Below are 13,379 nucleotides of genomic sequence, written 5' to 3'. Positions count from 1 at the left end.
GCACAAATCTCCCGTTGTTAAAGACAGAGCCTTTCATGACCTCTTGACTCCCCTTGTTCAGAATCTCATCCCCAGAAAGTTTAGGAGGTCTCAAGAGCAACAGTGTTCTCAGGCTCAATTCTGACCCATGAGAAGAAATTACTGGGAACTGGAAATAACATAAAACTACAGGCAAAAAAAAAAAAAAAAAAAAAAAACTACAGGCAGAAGAGACAAGATCTTAGAAGAAAGTGAACATGTCATCTCAGAGTTCAGAAGAGGCCAGAAAGAGAATAATAGAGAGATGTGTGTCGCCGACTTTAGGAAACGTAATTTCCACACATTTAGAGAAAAGGTGGCTACAGTCCTGTGACCAGAGATTCTGCTGGGGAAGACAGCTCGTGAGCAATGGATAGAAATTCCTGGCAACAAGGTTTTTACCAAGCAATTTTAAAATATTCCAACAGGGGAGAAAAGAGAGAGAAGGCTAAAGAAATAATAATTTTGGCTACACTAGCAGCTCTCCAGTGTCAGCAAGAAAGCTGAAGGACTAAGCTCCTACCTTCTTCTACATCAAGGAAACTGAGCTTTGCCCTGAAAATTCCGTTTTAGTCACAGCACTCTCCTGCTCTAAAAAATTCTGTGGCTCCCTCTTTCACTGTGAAGTTTAAAGCTCAAGAAACCCTCAAGGCTCTGCCCAGTGTGGACCCTTCAGCCTCAGCTCACTCCACCCCACACATCGTAGGCCCCAGGTTAGGGTCGGCAGGCTACAGTCCCCAGGCCAAATCCACCTGCTTCTGTACAGCCCACAAGCTAAGGATGGGTTTTGCATCTTTAAATGGCGGGGGGGAAATCAAAAGAACAATATTCTGTGAATATGGAAATGATATGAAATTCAAATCTCAGTGTTCCTGGGTAAAGTTTTATTGAAACACAGTCACGCTCATTCACTCACATACTGCCGGCATCCATCTACCAGGGCTGCCGCTGCAAAGTTCCATGGGTGGGGTGCTGAAACAATAGAAACTTATCATCTCACAGTTCTGGAGGCTGCAAGTCCAAGATCAAGGTGTCAGCCAGAGTAGTTCCTTCCGAGGCCTCTCTGCTTGGCTTGCGGACGGCAGCTTCTCTCCGTGTCTTCACATGGTCTCCCCTCTGTACATGTCTGTGTCCTAATCTCCTTTTCTTATTAGGACACTAGTCTCCTCTCCTTATAAGGACACTTGTCACATTGGATTAGGGTCCACTCTAGTGACCTGATTTTAGCTAATTTACCTCATTAAAGGCCCTATCTCCACATACAGTCACATTCTGAGGTCCTGGGGGTTAGGGCTTCAGCATATGAATTTGGGGGGACACAATTCAGCCCACAACAGTGTTCATGGCTGCTTCTGTGCTACAAAGGCAGAACTGAGTAGCTGCCACAGAGACAGGATGGTCCACAGAGACTATTACGGACAGTCTTTTACTCTCTATAGCCTATTCACTCTCTGGCCCTTTCCAGAACAAATTTGCTGACCCCTCCGCTAGACAATCTGTTCTTGCTATGCATTCTCCAAATGCCACTTCACACATTGTTATTGCTGGACCTGAGCTCATGCTGAAATCTAGACATCCCTCATTTTCACCAATAAAGCCTTTCCTGTTCTTTTTTTTTTTTTTTAATTTTTTTAATTGACAAATAAACATTGTATGTAGTTATGGTGCACAGCGTGATGTTTTGAAATAGGCACACATTGTGGAATGGCTAAATCAAGCTAATTCTCTCCCAATTCTTCAAGATGCCAGCACTGGGAGTGGCTTCGTGTGTGACCACTCCCAGGGGCATCTGCATTTAAGCCAAATAAATGAGTCTCTGATGAGAAACTTTCAGGTAGTCAGATGGACTGAGAAGGACAGCGGCCCCTCTCACATTCCCACGCTCTGGGGCTAGAGGCGACTGAACCAGAATCAGTGTCAGGGAATGGGCGATATGGCTGGGACTTAGCTGTGGATGTAGCTGTCACCACTCTGAAAAAGAGTAGGTCTGAGGAATGATCTTGAGAGACACACACGGGAAGAAAAGGCACTAGATGATTCTAGGCCAGAGAGCTCTGAGAGGGAGGAGGCATCAGAGGGGCCCTGGACAGGAGAGAATTGGGGGAGGAGAAGCCAGAAGAAGAGGAAAGCCAAGTGACAGAGACTAGGAAGACGGCTTGGAGAGAGCACAGGGTCATCGCGACACCTCCTGGAGAGAGGAGCCCCAGCAGCACACCGTGTCTCGGTGACAGGGACGAGGAAGGATGCTGCAGCTTACAGGAAAGGACACCAGAGCAGCGAGGCAGGGGCTGGGGCTCCAGAAGCACCCAGCTACATTAATGGGCAGGTCAGCAGGGCACACTCCCTGGGCCTGAATCTGTAAGGGACACAGAAACATCAATGTAACACGTAAGTAATACAGTGCCTGGTAACTCGGTCCTCCACGCTGGGCTTCTTCAGTCACTCAGTCCCCCCTCCCACTGAAACAGACAGAGCTTGGGGAGGAACCCCCCGTCCAACACTCTCCTCGGGTGCCAACTCCAACCCCACTAAAATGCACAGAACAGATACTTAACAAAGTCTGTTTGGAGAGGCACCAACATACACCATGCCTGTGACTCTCCATGACGTTCCGGGCCCCAGCCCCAGCTCTGCCACGCACTAGCTGCACAACCTTGGACAGCGTGTCCCCTCTCAGCCTCTGCGTCCTCATCTGAAATGTGAGGGGCTGGGCCAGGTCCCTCCAGGCCCTTTGAGCTGTCCTGTTTTGGGAGGGGTGGCTGTCAGAGATGAGGCATAAGCAGGCCTTGTGGGGTCTGAGCAGATGTGGAACGAGGGCTAGGGGAGCAAGAGTGTTGGTTGGACACAGCCCAGAGACCCTCGCTGCAGCTTGTTTGCTCTGAAAGCTTGATAAGAACATGTAGCAAGGAGGAGGGTCGGTGACCTTGCAAATGGGGCCGCCGCAGACAGGGGTTTGCTCAGCATGCCAAGCTCACCTGGGTTAGTGCACACATACACACTCGGCCAAGGGGGAAGGAGGGGCTCAGAAGGAGACAGAGCCCCAGAGAGAGAAACAACAGAGGGGCAGTTAGGGAGACCCTGTTCTGCTTTGGTTCTGCACAAAGCTATAGTCCCGGAATAACTTTCCCCATTTTACAGAAAGAGAAACTGAGGCAGCCCCCAGGAAGAGCATTCCTTTAAAGAACCAGCTGGAAGTAAGACGGAGGCCTCAGGCAGCTGGCAATGGTCTGAGTCTTGCTTTAACTGGTTGGCAGGGAGGGATCGAGAGAGAAGACTGAGGTCAGGACAGCTCAGGTGGAAGGTGTGCTGGAAAACATCTCACCCTCCACAGAGGAAGAGCCACAACCAAGAAGAGCTGCAATCTGCAGGAAGGAAAGAGGAACATTCTGGGTGCTGAGGCCTGTGGTACACTAAGTGGCCCACAGCCTCATTTCCTCTCCCTCCTGGGGTCCATTTCTATTTCAACTTCCCCTTGCCCATATGCCCAGCCTCCTAAAGGAGCAGCCTGCGAGCATAACGCAAGCCCTCGATCTCTGGATCCCTACCCCTTGTCTTAAGATACTCTCCCCTCAACTCCCAGACACACTCTAGGCCTCACGTTCACAACCTTCTCTCGAAGCAAAACTCCTGCCTATCCAGTTTAATTCTGCTCTTGATGTTCAAGCTTGAAATGGAGTCCAGAAGCCACTCAGGAGGCCAGTCTTAATGCTCATAGACAGGAGTCCCTTTAGTTATTTGGGGCTGATGGGGAGAGAGTGGGGCAGGATATCAATCAGTTCCTACAGAACAGCTGGCCTGGATTTACTCTTCTATGAGGGCCCAAGAATTTCCCATCAGGAGCAAAACCCTGTTTTATTCCCACCTTATTCTATGTTTTATTACACAGAGCCACCAAATGCTACATCAAGCAGTGCCCTTGGGGACAATTTCTGGGAAAGAGGAAGTTGGGGGCAGTTGTCTTCCCACACTCTCATCCTGAAACATCCTTCGTTCCCTGTAATATTGTGTCCTGGAGCCACCATCCATCACATCTGTGAACCCCGAGTGAACCTGTTTATATTTCAGCACGATCTCCTCACCAGGGGCAGCACATTTACTACCCACAATGTAAGTAGGGCCTGAGTTCTGTTTGGCCTAAAACTGCCTCCCTCAGGCTCTCTGGGGACCATTGTTCTAGGGTTCAGAAGGAGCAAGGGACTGAATTCTCTGGCCAGTCCTGCTGCTACAAGTCACGAATGGGGGACCCTGCTAGGTCTCAGGAGTCCTCGGTGAGGAGAGTAGTGGGGCCCTAAACTGCTCTTGGAAAAGCAGCTTCCCACCAGCCTTCCTTGATAAATTCTTGCCTGTATTGGTTTTCTTTGGCTGCCTTAACCAATTACCCTCAACTGAGCGGCTTAGAACAAAAAAAGTGTATTCTCTTGCAGTTCTGGAGGACAGAAGTCTGAAATCAAGATGTAGGCAGGGCTGAGCTCCCTACAAGGCTCCAGGAGAGAATCCTTCCTCACCTCTTCAGCTTCTGGTGGCTGCTGGCACCCCTTGGCTTGTGGCAGCATCACTCCAATTTCTGCCTCTGTCTTCAATGGCCTTCCGCCCTGTGTCTCCAATCTCCCTGTTCTTTCATTTATGAGGACACCAGTCATTGAATTTAGGGCCCACCCTAAATCCAGGATCATTTCATCTTCAGATCCTTAATTGCACCTGTGAAGACCCTATTTCCAAATAGGGCCACATTCCCAGGTACCAGGAGTTAGGACTTGGACATATCTTTTTCGGGACACAATTCATTCCACTATACTGGTCTACTGGCCATTCTCTTGCAAGTGATCCCCTCAGCCAAATTTTGAAGTCCAGACTCTCCTGTGAGGAGTGAGACCCCCATCTTGCTTACCTGGCTCCAATCCCCATATCCCCCACAGCATGCCCCCACATTCTCCTCCTGGTGTCCTCTCCATGTTTCTTCTCAAGCTGTCCCTCACCCGAGGTCATCCCTCTTTCCTTCTGCCCACCGTGTTCTGCCTTGGAGCCTTCCCTGACCACACCAGTCCCTAAGGGACACCGGGAAAGGAAAGACTTGGCCCCAGGGACCTGAGCACTAGCTCTGTCACTTACCAGCTGCCTCTCAATGTCTCTGGGCCTCAGTTTCCCCCTGAAAATGGAAACAATATCATCCTCACAGACTGATCAGGATTAAATGGCACAAAGTACATGAAAGAATCTGCTACCCAGGAAACTCCCAGAAGAGGTTTGCTCTCTGGATATTCGATCTCCCCTTTTCTGAACCCACTTCTATTTATGGCCAGCACTGTGTGTAATTGTTTCATGCTGTTAGCCTTGTCTCCCCAGGCTAAACTTCTTGAGGAGAAGAAGGGTTTGGGATTCTCTGGAATCTCCCCCAGCACCTGGCACAGCCTTGAGTCAGCAAACACTCGATGCCTGGAACAAATGCCATGGTGATGCCCGTAGGCTGGTGTTTCAGACCAGAGAAGCAGACCCTGTGTCCCTCCAGCCCCCTCCCTGGTCTGCTTCCCACAGGTATGAAGCCTCATGGGAGAGGAAGGGCCCACCTGGCTCCTGCAGGCACCGCCGAGTGGGGTGGGGACAGTAATGGACTGAGCAGCCCCAATATCCAGCTCCACAAAGATTCAGGTGAGAGGAACAAACTCCGGAGGCCATTGTTGGGTAATTACAGGGAACAGCGAATCATAGCAGGCCAAAAACCCTTAGGCCAGACAGGCCAGGCCCATCCCAGTCCAGGAGGACCCCTGTGGTCGGCCAGGCAGAAGGAGATCTCTCTCCATTAAGTCCTGGCAGGGAAGGGCGAGCGGCCTGCTCTGCGTCATCCGGGTGGAGCGGCTGAGTGGATGTGACATAATTGAATGAGGGCCTGCATCCTCCACCCAGAGCGGGGGAATTAGCAGGCCCGAGCCTCGCCTCAGGAGACCGTGTTCCACGCTCACCTCCCGCATCACTCCACTCCTGCCTGGGCGGGGGCGGGGTAGGGGTGACGGGAAAGGCTCTGCTGGGGCTGGGGAGGGAAAGAGGGGGCTGAGGGGGCCTGGCCAGGGATGTCCTAGGGGGCAGAGGGGAGGGGGTGATGGTGATGGGCAGGGGCAGGGGCAGGGAGCCACAGGACTGACTGTTCGCCAGACAGATGGTTGAGATGGGGGGGTGGGGGGGTGTCGAGGGAGGGGGTGAGATGGAGCTGGGCAGAAAGCAGGAGCTGGGCAAGATGAGCAAGGAGATAACAGAACAGCAGCCAGAGATACAGTGATGAGCTGAGCGATCCAGGAGAAAAGAGCAGCAGATAAAAAGAAGCTTAGTAAGAAAGGCAGACTGATCAGCAGCCTGAAGAATAAGCCGATGGGAAGACAGGAGCTTCATGGAGCATCATCCGGCTGCAGCCCTCTCCTGTGGGGCACCTTCTGCTCCTCTGCACTCACCGTGCGATGGGCACTATTCTGGAAACTCCACATCATCTCATCGAAGCCTCACATGCCCTTACAGAGTTGGTATGATTGCCGTCTTACAGATGGAGAAACTGAGGTTGGAGAGGTTGGTCTGCAACCCAGCTAGAAAGCAGAGGAGCCAGCAGATGAACCCAAGTGTAGCCTCACCCCACCCTGGCAGGGCCTGGTTCATCCACAGGGGAATCCGTTCCAGCCCAGTGGGCTCCCCAGGCTGGATGGGTACAGAAAACTCCCCGCTAGCTACAGGCATGGATGTGGTCAGGGGACTGTGTCTTTTTACTTCTCCTGGTCTCTGTCCCCTGCCCCTGGGTCCCCTGGCACTGCCCCTCACCACCTGCATAGGCCTCTCTCTCCAGCTCTGAGCCAGCCATTAGTGAGTCTCCACAAACGCATGCACTAGGGTCACTGTGAGGTATGGCCTCTGCCAGGAGGGACTACTTTTAATACGGGCTCTGGGTATAATAAGAGGCATTTTGGAAGGGCAGGAAGGCCTTCCCTGTAACCTTCAGTAGTCCAGCGTGGACAGATTCCCCTACACGTACTCATCAGCCAGTCCTGGCCATGTGACCCACTCTGTCCAGGTGGGGAGAAAAGATATCTGAATACTGATCACCTGCTTCCCTTGTGCCCACCCCTCAAACTCCCACGGAAGATTCCCAGCCACCAAGACCAGCTTGGAAGACTCTGCCGGCCAGACCAACCTCTCCCCAGGAGCAGGGGCCTTGCTTCTGGTGGGGCCTCCAAACAACTGCCCCCACTCACAAAGGAGTTCCCCTTTCCTCCTGGCTGCCCGCTGTCAGGGTTCAGGGGGCTTCAGACTGGGACAGCTCTCACCTGGGTAGTTGCTGGGCATGCTCTGACCCATCCAGGCCTGCTGCGCTACCCACCGCCTCCCAACCCCCTGTGGGAAATGGATAGGGGGTGCCCGTCCCAGGTCACAGAAGCTGCACCAAGGAGCCTCAAAGGGAGGCAACAGCTGTTTGCCTTCACAAGCAGTAGTGTCCTAACAGCAAGGCTGGTGCTCAGCACCCAGGAAGGAGGTGCCGATCCGCCCCACCCCAGTGCAGCAGCACAGAGAGAGCAAACCCACTTCTCCACTCTGTTCACGGAAAATGGTCCAGCAAAGCAGGGGAAGAGGCATGGAGGGAGGAGGGAAAGCAGGAAGAGGTGGACACAAACAACTAGAAAAGAGACACTGATGATGGAACCCACAGCTGGAGGCATCACTGCATTCGAGCCCCTATGTTAAACCTGATGAGGACCCTGAGACCCACAGAGGCAAAGGGATTCACCAAGACCACCTAGCTGGTCCTGACATTGGATGGGGTCCTCCCACAGCTAGCTCATCATCAGATCCTTATGTATGGCTCCAAGAGGAAGCTCATGGCTTAGTCACCAAGAGGCTGGGAGTCCAGCTCAGACCTGGGAGCCAAGAAGCCAGGTTTCTCTCTCCTGCTGAACCAAGCCTCCTGAACCAAGCCTCCTTCAGTCAATGCCCTCCCCACCTCGCTCCCCCCTTCTCTCCACTCCCCCCTCCACAAGCACCCCCCATGCATCCTTAGCCAAGCTCTACTCCTTGCTGTGCGGTGACACCTGCAATCTCACATCCTTGATCACCCTGGAATCCCTCTTGCTTCAGTGCCTCTCTCAAATGTCAGCTACTCTGGGAGGCCTTCCTTGAGGCTCCCAGGCTGCAGAAAGCCCCCCCGCATCCTGTACTGCCATGCCACATTTTTTGTACCTCTCTTATGGAGAGAGGAGAATAACATTTATTAAGATTTGTCTCGGGCTGACCCCGTGGCTCACTTGGGAGAGTGCGGCGCTGGGAGCGCAGCGGCGCTGGAGCCCCGAGGCCGCGGGTTCAGATCCTATATAGGGATGGCCAGTGCACTCACTGGCTGAGCGTGGTGCACCGGTCACAAAAAAAAAAAAAAAAAAAAAAATTTGTCTCTACCTTCAATATGCCCAGTATTATTATCTCTGCTTTACAAATGAAGAAACAGATTCAGAAAGGCTAACTCACACAAGATAACACAGGTAACAAGTGAACGGTGGAGGCAGAAATCAAATCTAGAGCTAACTCAAAAACCCTGTTGTGCTTTGTATTATAGTTGCTGTAGATTGCCCATTTGCAGTCTCTTGGGCAGTTAGCTCCTTGATGTAGGGGCTACGCCTTCTCATCTCTGTATGTCTAGCATCTAGCTGAGCCCTTGAATCACAATAGGCACTCCGCATAACCATTTAATGGATGGAAGGATGGATGGATGGATGGATGGATGGATGGATGGATGGATGGATGGATGGATGGATGGATGGGCAGATGGATGAGCAGATGGATGGATGGATGAGCAGATGGATGGATGAGCAGATGGATGGATGGATGGATGGATGAGCAGATGGATGGATGGATGAGTGGGTGGATGGATGGATGAATGAGTGGGTGGATGGATGGATGAGTGGACAGACAGATGGATGGATAGATGGATGATGGAAGAGTATGACCTCTCCAGCTGAGAGGGCAGAGATGACTTGGAAAGGCCATGCCAATCTGTACAGTGGGGTTTAGGTACCACTCCAGGCAACATGATCAAACACCAGAAGGGTCCCATGAAGGGTCTCATCAGAGTCTTAGGAAAGAGGTGACAGTAAGGGCTGCCTTGGAATCTAGTAGGCGGAAAGGTAGTAGGCGGAAAGTTGTCCTACCACCAGAGTGGGAAAGGGCAAGAATTCTTAGACTGGAAACGTCAGGCTTGAACCAGAACATTCTTAGTTATAATGAGGTCCAACCTCACATCACTTCTACACTCCCATTTTACAGATGAAGAAACTGAGACTCAGGGAGAGTAAATGACATGTGATATCACACAGCTAGGTGATTCTAGACCCTGAGTTTCTATAGAAATAAAGTGACTTTATCTAGGGGTATGGTCAGTTAAAGGCATTAAATGATACGCACTATTGTGTCCTCCTACACAGGAGCCTCTGTTTGGAGACCCTCTATGGGAAGACCATGGAAAGATGTGCTGAGAAGGAAGTCCCTGGATGGCAAGGGCTGCAGACCACCAAACCTCTCCCTACTTGCATCCTCACCAAGCCGGAACAGGGACTCAGCCGTGCAGCCCACTCAGGCAACCACAGGCATCCTGTAGTCTTGGCCTGCTTGCTAAGCACTCTTGATCTATTCCACCTGCCTGCAACTTCACAGGCTACTGCAACCCCGAGCTGAGTCAGCTTCTCCAGGCCACCCTAGTGCCAGTCTCTGGGCAACTCTTCCTTGGAGCGCAGGGACCCTCCCTCAGGTTGTAGTTACACTCTGCCCTTTGCTCCAGGGGGCACAAGCAATATGTGTGAACACACTTGTTTTGCTTCATTAGGGCCCCCATGGTTTGATTACAAATACATCACCCTGCAACAGCTTCACAAAACAAGAATGGAAGGTGAGAACATCATTCTTCCTCCAGATGGGGAAACTGAGGCACTGTACAATTTGCCCAGGCTAACACAGGAAACGGAAGCATAGCAAGAACTCCTGGACCCCTCAGTCCAGCTGACCCAACCCTGCCTGTCCTCTTGGGTCTCAGCAAACCCCAGAGGTGTAGTTAAGGCAGAATGAAAATCCTCCCCTGAGAGACAGTATTTGTTCTTCCTCCTCTTTTATTCCAGTTCTGCATCCTCCTATTTATTCATTTTCATCCCCAAGTGCCTGAGGGCCCCTTAAAGGAACCTCAGATGGAATTCCCCAAAAGCCCTGGAAGAGGGGGAGCCGCTGGGAAGGGTTCCAAAGGTCCCCAAGCTGGAAGGAGAAAGCACAGAGAAAAGCAGCTCAGTGTAAACAGCAAGGCTGGCCATGATCAGGGCCTGGAAATGTCCACAGAAGCCTACTGAGGGCTAATGAGAGGAGCCACAGGTGAGCCAGCCCCACGGTCCTCCAGCTGCTCTAATGGTTCCAGGAAAGGCAGCAGAGAGGCGCAGGACTGAGTTTTAAGCTGCTTGGTAATGTTCGATCCCTTCCCCTCCCTCAGTGATGTGAAGCAGCAGCAGTATCCTCCTGCCTCCCCCACCCCTCATCCTGAACCACACCAGACCCAGACCCTGCTGTCCAGATCAAATTCCTCTTGGAACAATTCTCTCTTTCTCCCTTTCACTCTGCCCACCCAGCTCCTTCTGACCCCTCCCCCTCTCCCATTCCACTCTTAGAAACCTCAAGTGAAGCCCACCATATCAAAAAGGCCCTGGATATCAAGGGCAGATGGAATGGAATGGAGACTCACTTGCATGGCTGACCCCAGAACTTCACCAGGGGGGTACCCTCAAAGACTCAGAGCACAGGGCAGGCCCACAATAAGGCATCTGAAGCCTGATTTCTTTTTTTTTTTTTTTTTTTTTTTGGCAGCTGGCCAACACCAGGATCCAAACCCTTGACCTTGGGGCTATAACACCATGCTCTAACCAACTGAGCTAATGAGACCCGATTTCTGACTCTGCTTCTGCTACTACCAAGCTGTGTGACTTTCAGCAAATCCCATCCCTCTCTGAGCCTCGATTTCTTTATCTGTGTCATGAGTGAGCTGGAGAGACCCTGGTTTTGAGGCCAACCCGCTCTCACGAGTTGTTGCTGAGGAGCCAAGTGGAGGAGTTATCAGGAGAGACCCCAGGCCCCTTATCTCATCCTGCACCTAAGCAGCCCTGCTTTTGCCTATTTTATTGGTAAGTCTTCAGGTAAAATTTCAGTTTTCAAAAAAAAAAGGTTTAGTGGTTGTAAAAATATATATGTGCTTAAATCTATTGGCTAGAGATAACCTCTGAGATTCCTTTCTTCTCTCTGTCTCATTCTGTGATTCAGTCCGTGCACACATATTTTGTACTGGCTCCCCTAACCTAGAGTCCTGATTCACACATTCTTTTCTGTGGTCCCAACAAGACGGTCGCAGTCACCAGGCCTCATGCCCTGATTTGGGTTTAGAAAGTAGGTCCCCACACACTTCCAGCTTCATGTATAAGATGTGGGCCCCATCCTAAAGTTCAGGAAACACATCCCCTGTAAAGATAAACGGCCGAGCCAGGACATCTGTGCCAAGTGTGGAGAGAGTGTTTTAGCCAAGAAGGGCCACGGGGTACAGGAAGCAGAGGTGGCTGCGGTGCAGAGGAGACTTCACAGAGGAAATGGTTTAGACACAGGTACACACAGAGTCCAAGATGGGGTTACAGTGGTGTGTTGGGGGCATGGCAAGTGGACCCACCAGGCTTCAGGGGTGAGCAGGGACGTAAGATGTCAAAACTCCCATTCAAAATGCCTGAGTTCAACTCCGATTCTGTCACATAATTGCCATATGAGGTGCACAAGCCAATTGTGCTCTTAGCCCCAGTTTCTCCATCTGTACTGAACCATATCTAAGTCTGTCCAGCTCCCTATGTGTAGGGTTAGGTGATTATGCCAATTGTATGGCTAGGGCAATTCATAACTAAAACCAAAATGTTTCATTGTTTTAGTTACGCTAAGTTTTCCATTTGTATTGCGAGGGCTAGGGCTCACAGACCCTTCAAACCCATTGTACAGACTGGGTCACCAGATCCCTCATATGCCTGGCTGGGTCATCAGACACCCTCACACACAGGTCCATGAGCTAGGTAATTGGGAAAGACCCCAGAAGCCATTGGCAGACAACAGATCAGTCCTCAGCTTCCTCAGCAGCAGCAGCAGCAGCGACAGCAGCGGTGGCCTCTTGGGGCATCCTGGGGACCCTGACAGCAACAGCCTCCAGCAGCAGTAGTGGCCTCCCCATAGTCCCCCCAGTGGGGCATCCCAGGGGCAGGGGGGTGAGCTCTAGCAGCAACAGCAGCAGCCTCCCCCTGATATCCCCCAGGGCATCCCTGGATGGGGGGAAGGGCCCCTGCGGATCAGAGCCATTCATCCTTTATACTCAAGTCCGATAACCCAGGAAGGACACCTGGGTGCGAGTCAGACAACCCAGGAACACTGGGTGCACGTGCATATTTATATCAAATGCTCAGCAAGACTCTGAACCCCTGAGGGACCCTGACCATTTATCTTCACTTTCCCTACACTATGATTCACCCCTGTTCTGCCTCAGGATCTTTCCTAGAGGTGGCCATGGTCACCAGCTTTCATGGGAGAAGAGGAAGAACCTGGGGAAGAATTCAGGCCCAGAGAGGTCAGACCAAAACCTGTAAGTTGGGGAACAAACATACACCCCATGCCTCGCCCCCCGGTTCTGCCTTCACCACACTCTCGAGGTCAGAGGGGGCAAGAGGAGGGTGGGAGAGAGAAAAGGCAGGAAAACCATCCCACTCTTTGCCTCCCCAGACCTCGTGGATTGGGGGAAGGGGTTCATTAGCAAGCCTGGAGGAATTCCCAGCTGCTCAGAGGGGAGCACACCTCATGAATATTCATAGCCACCAGAGGATGAGGCCTCATTTGCCAAATGCCATAACAAACAGCATCGGCTGCCCTCTCCAGCTGGCTGCTCGTGTGCATCCTGGGATGGGACAACTTGCTGCTGCCATCATGATCATTCCTCTGACCTCACCTAATCCTGACCCTCCCCAAAGCCTGTGTGTATCCAGACCCTGCACTGCCAAACTCCCAAGCTGAGCAAACAAAGAGCAAGGAGCACAAGGAATGGAGAAACAAACAGCCCCCAGGCTGGCAATGCATAAAAGGAAGACAGGTGGGTGGGAGTGCTTGGGGCCTGCAGTGTCCCTTACCCCCTCTGGGGAAGGAGAACAGGGGATGGGGGCTTGGGGATAGGTCCTTCTGCCCTCTCATCAAAAGCAGCCCCAGGAGAAAGAGATGCGAGAAGGAAGGAAACTGCTTAGCATCGTGCCTGAAATCCTACCATTAGGAAAGTCTTCATTCCAGCTGGCTACCGCCCT

This window comes from Cynocephalus volans, chromosome 2 (genome assembly GCF_027409185.1).
Source record: "Cynocephalus volans isolate mCynVol1 chromosome 2, mCynVol1.pri, whole genome shotgun sequence".
In the NCBI taxonomy this organism is placed as follows: domain Eukaryota; kingdom Metazoa; phylum Chordata; class Mammalia; order Dermoptera; family Cynocephalidae; genus Cynocephalus; species Cynocephalus volans.
This window is presented reverse-complemented; position numbering follows the sequence as displayed.